This window comes from Mastomys coucha, chromosome X (genome assembly GCF_008632895.1).
Source record: "Mastomys coucha isolate ucsf_1 chromosome X, UCSF_Mcou_1, whole genome shotgun sequence".
Taxonomy (NCBI): domain Eukaryota; kingdom Metazoa; phylum Chordata; class Mammalia; order Rodentia; family Muridae; genus Mastomys; species Mastomys coucha.
In genome coordinates this window covers 41,185,942-41,191,632 of record NC_045030.1, presented here as the reverse complement: position 1 = coordinate 41,191,632, position 5,691 = coordinate 41,185,942, and the positions used below count along the sequence as shown (strand labels likewise).

The following is a 5,691-nucleotide window of genomic DNA, read 5'->3' as shown; positions in this document are numbered from 1 at the left end:
GGAACACCATCACTACACCTATATCTGTTTGGGGGGAGGGGTTAAAGAAGGGAAGAAAGAGAATGCTAAGAAATACTGAAGGCAAGGGAAATGGTTCAGATAGCAAGGCAGGCATGATTATAATCCTGGCACTGAGGAAGTGGAGACAAGCAGATCCCTGGGGCTCACTGCCCAGCCAGCCTAGCCTACTTCCCAAGCTACAGACAAGTAAGAAACTCACAGTAAGAAATGGACAGTGCTTGAGGACTGACTCCCTAAGGCTGAATAAAGAAGGGGATGAGGAAGGGGAAGAAAAATGAGATGGGAAAAGGAGAGGGAAAGAGGCTACCAGGCCTGGTGCATACCTGTCATCCCAGCATCTAGGAAGTAGAAGCAGGTAGATCAGAAGTTCAAGGTTATATTTCAAACCAGCCTGAGCTACATGAAACCCTGTCTTAAAATCCAACTGAAAACTCCCTAAATTGTATGAAAAATGGAATTACAAACATCCAAACACAACCTAATTTTATAACTTAAGGGATTATAAAAAGAACAGGGCAGATCCAAAGTAAGGAAAATAAAGGAACTTATGAAGAAGATGTGAATAGAGATAAATGAACTAAAGAAGTGAGAAAGTAAAGGCCGTGCTAATACAAACAGAGGGTTCTTTTAAGGGCAGCGTGATTTGTAAATCTTTATGTAGGTAAAGAAAAGACTACAGTGACTAATGAAAATAGATATATTAAATGAGTATGTTTACTACTGATTCTAAAACATGAAAAATGATTATAAGAAGTAGAATGACTCAATACTAAAAAATGTGATGTTTTATATGAAATGCACAAGTCCATAGAAACACAAAATCTACAGAAACTAAATCACAAAGAAATATATAATCTGAAACCAGTGATGACATTTATTTCCTAACCCCACCTCCAAAATCTAAACCTGACAGCTTCATGGGAAAATTTCACCAAATAGCTAAAAAGTGAATACTATACATTTCCAAACATTTTCAAAGGCCTTAAGAAGAAAGAATACTTCCTAGTTTATTCTTTGAGGCCGGTGTTATCTGATCCTAAATACAAATACACTAGTAGAAGGAAAGAAAACTACAAACCAGTATAATCTCATCTATAAATCCTCAATAAAATGCCAACACAGTGATTTCAATAACATACCAAAGGGATTGTACACTATGACCAAGTCGGATTGATTCCCGGAAGGATGACTCAGCATAGGCATATTGATCAATGTAATATACCACATAACCACAATGAAAAGGGAAAACAACATGGCATCCTAACTGATGCAGAAAAAAAAAACTGACAAAACTCAACAAGTGGAGCTAGGAGCAGAGCAGAGGCACTGAGTTCAATCCTCAGAAGGCGTAGCCACCCAAAGAAATGCCTTTTCATAATAAAAACCATTCAAGTTCGGGCTTGATGGCACATGCCTACCGTCTTGTCTACTCAGAAGACTGAGGCAGGAAGACTGACTGCTAGAGGTGAGGCTGGGTTACAAGGCAAATGTCAGGCCAGCCTAGACAACTTAGCAAGATGTCGTCTCAATTTTTTAAAAAAAAGTAAAAATTAAATAGGTTGGGAATATGGTGACAGAAGGCTTGCCTTGAATATGTGAGGGCCTGCATACAATCCCCAGCTTTGAAAGAAGACATTGCTGAGACAGCATGGTTCTTATAAAAAGGGAAGGGGGAAATCAATTCAATAACCTAACATCCTGAACACCATGGCTGAAGCATATCCAGAGAACCTACATGCAGTTAGGTACAATCTAACACAAAGCCTGTTTTTAGAATGCCTAAGGTTCCTGAGGCCCTGGGTTCAACCTTAAACATAGCAAAGGGCATATGCTCTCTAAAATAGAAAATGCAATCTCCAAATACATATGATTTTGTAATACACAAATTAAAAAATACAATTTTAAGACATATACATAAATAAGCAGTGACTATACTTGACTAGTCTCTGGGGGTTTTGGGTAACTTATCTCACTCACAACAGTGTAGTGATTAAGAACCTTGCCAGGCGGTGGTGGCGCACGCCTTTAATCCCAGCACTTGGGAGACAGGCAGGCAGATTTCTGAGTTCGAGGCCAGCCTGGTCTACAGAGTGAGTTCCAGGACAGCCAGGGCTATACAGAGAAACCCTGTCTCGAAAAACCAAAAACCAAAACCAAAACCAAACCAAAACAACAACAACAACAAACAAACAACAAGAACCTCAACTGTGGAGCCTAGTTCATATGCCAGCTCTTCAGCTACTCTGTGACAAGTTACTTAACTTCCCTGTTCCCCAGACTTCTTATCTATAACGTAAGGGTGAGCACCATAACCTATTGCAAAGGGTGATTATAAATATTAAACAAGTTAATGTAACTAATGTCTCACACCTGCAATCTCAGCACTCCAGAGGCTAGGGAAGGAAGACTGCCCTCAAAAATAAAATTGGTAAAGCATTGTAACACCTTCTTCTACACAGAACAAGTTTTATAGAACTAACTAGCTGCTTTCTTCAAAGACAAATTGGGCAGTTGCATGTGTTTTCTGGGTTCTGAGACATCACACATACTGCTTCTGTCCTCCTTTGGCATCAATTTTCAACCAGTTACTGGGAGATGATCACTGCCTTTGGACAGAGGAGTGTAGAAGAAAGCTAGACCCACGTAGGTCTTCTAGCTCAACCCTGTATCACCCATCCATCCCCACATTCTAAGTGAACTAGGAGTTAATACCATCAGTCATCGTTTTACTGTAAGGTGCTTGGCTTAGTTGATTACTTTTGCTTTCTTTTGTTCAGTCTCAGGAGTTGGCAGAGGCATGTAGATTTCGGGAAAAGTGAAGGAAACCATAAGAGTCATATGTGAGTCATCTGTCTTTTTTTCTTCACATGCAGTCATCAACTCCCACCCCTTTTTTTCTTTTGCTATGTCTTTCGTAATCATCCCCAATCACACTAATGTGCTCTCCTCAACCCAACAATCTGAGAAGATACCAGTAAGTCACAATCCTACACAGGAGGTCTATACATACTGTGCATCTTCCTAATAAAGATCTGCCAGCCATATTCCACTTCACTAAGCTTCACACTCTAATGGTTCCCTCTACCCAGGCAAGTCTCCTTGCTTGCTTTTCTTCAGACTGTGCCCTGATCAGGATGTTTAAGCGCAAATAAAGCTCTTTTGCACAGACTGACTTTGCTATTCCTTCTGGCCAAGCCAGGCTCTTGACTAGCCACTTCCTCATCTTTTCTCCTGCTTAACCCCCACCACACGCGCGTGCACGCGCGCGCGCGCGCGCGCACACACACACACACACACACACACACACACACACATGCGTGCACACTGATAATCATTTTCTCCATTCAATTTCTATTCTTCCTAATGGTCTATCTCAAGTTCGTTTTGTTCTGTGAAATATCCATCCTTCAGTTTCCTCTCTTCTGGAATGCCTATTGTTTGGAGTACATGGTCCAGCCATTATGAAGCCAGTCTCTAATATATGACTAGTCTGCATATACTTTTATGGATCCCACCTAGCCCCTATACTAATACACTGGGAGGTATCTACCTAGCTCTTCTGCATGCCAAGAATTCAAGACTAGCTGTTATTAAACCATGCCCCTACATGGGCTATTGAGCTAAACAGACTAAACAAAACTACTAACTAAACTGTAGCCCCCTATCATATCTTGTTTCTCTCCAAAATACTTTATTGAACTGTATATTTGAACATACTATATTTTATTTAACACGTAGAAAAGCATACACCTTCTGCCAATAGTACATATTAGCTTCATAGAACAGAGAGTTGTGAAAATACAACTTTAAATTAAAAAGAAGTAAAGCACTTAGAAAACTGCTGGAGAGACAGTAGACATGGGCATTCTAGCTGTTATTAAGCAATGCCACAGTTTAGCTATTGTCCCAAACTAGTAACCTAATCATTTTTAAATACTCAGCAGGATCAAAAATAGAGAAACACTTAAAATGTTCATATGGATCTCTGAACACCCAAACACAGAAATTAGAATTAAAACATTTGATTAAAACCCATAGAGCCCAATCTCTTCATTTCACCCACAAGAAGATTATCACATAGGGAGGGGATAATGACTAACTCTGAGTCTCACATCCAATGTTAGAGCCATAAAAACTTCAACCTCTGAGTAATTAAAGATAGCAAATGATTTTTACACCATAGCACAAATGCAATATGTCTAGTAGAGAGAAGAATTTTTATAGTCTAAGGTAGTGATGAACCATAGTGGCAAAAATAAGTTGGAGTTTGACAGTCTTATTTGGAGGGCTCCTTGTTGTTTCAGGTGTGTGTGGGAAGGAGCCTGCAAGAGGGAGTGTGCTGGATGGAATGACACTGAAAATCAGGACATTAATGAGATAAGAGACCTTAGGTAAGTCTGTGGACTGCAGTTTTCCTATACCTATGGAAACCTGGTACCGTCAACTGAACTGGACATACTTCATAGGCAAAGATTATTCTGTAAAGTTCTAAGTCAACCTTCATAGCCTGGCCCAGAGTAAAACAAACAAGGCAAATACTTGAATAATTATCAGTGTGACTCAGCTCTAGAGCACTTAGCTAGCTTGCATGAAGCCCTAGGTACCCTCTCTAGGAACCCAGGAAAAAAAAGGGGGGGTCAATTATTGACTGATGAACTTAAGCATCCCTCAGATGTCACTTAACACTAATTTTTCAGTAAAGTCTTTCCACTCCACTCCATGCTATTTACAGCAGTAACTCCTTACTTTTGTCTTGTTTCTCTCCATAGCACTTTAGCGGTATGTGACATACCTTACCTTTACACACAGAAACACACACCCTCTGCCAAGAGTGTATGTAACTAGCTTTGTGACTTCAGGACTTGATCCATTTTTCTCACTATTACATCCTCAGTCCCTAGAAACACTGCCCGTCGTAGATACTACATATATTTTGTTGACAGAGCATGGGGATTTCCTAATTAACATTTCAGCTTTCGTTTCAAAACACAGCACACTTGATAAACATTCGTTAGCAAATCTGTTTGTGTGTGTGTGTGTGTGTGTGTGTGTGTGTGTGTGTGAGAGAGAGAGAGAGAGAGAGAGAGAGAGAGAGAGAGAGAGAGAGAGAGAATAAAACCTATTTTAAAAGGCCCTGAGTGCCACGCTTGTCAGGCCTAACCCATGAGGAAATCATTCACCTTCAATTTTCACACCAACTGCCAAGTTTATTAGTTAAAAGTTGTTCACAAGCACTAAGGCAATGGTGCAACTTCCCAAACAATGTACAACTTTTCCATAAATTTAAGATTATCTTCCACGAAATACTGTTTATTAAAGTTGGAAGAGGTCTGTCCGGATGCTGGTCAGGCGTTCTCAACAGATTTCTTAATGCCAGAGGAAGCCTTGACCCCTTGAGTCCTTTTGCTACTAGGACTATGATCCTCTAAGATCTAAGATCTTTAGAGCCTCCCTTTAACATCCACTGCTAAAAGCCACACTTCCAAACTGAGCATCTACAAGGCTCAGGGCAAGGAGCCCTCGGGAAGTTCCCAGTTCACCAGTACTTGGTCTTGATCCCAAGATTCCTTATCCCTTCACAGGCAAAGCCACTTGTAAGGGTCATTTTGACAAAAATCTGTTCCCTTCATTCCCCTTCCTCTAGACGCTAGCCTCCTTGGCTCTTCCCTA

The 5,691-nt window shown here is 40.5% G+C and overlaps 1 protein-coding gene across 1 annotated transcript in view; it reads right to left on the bottom strand.

Moving 5' to 3' along the window:
- Il13ra1 (interleukin 13 receptor subunit alpha 1) overlaps positions 1–5,691 on the bottom strand; it is a 57,369-nt gene that overhangs the window by 51,352 nt on the left and 326 nt on the right. The window lies entirely within an intron of this gene.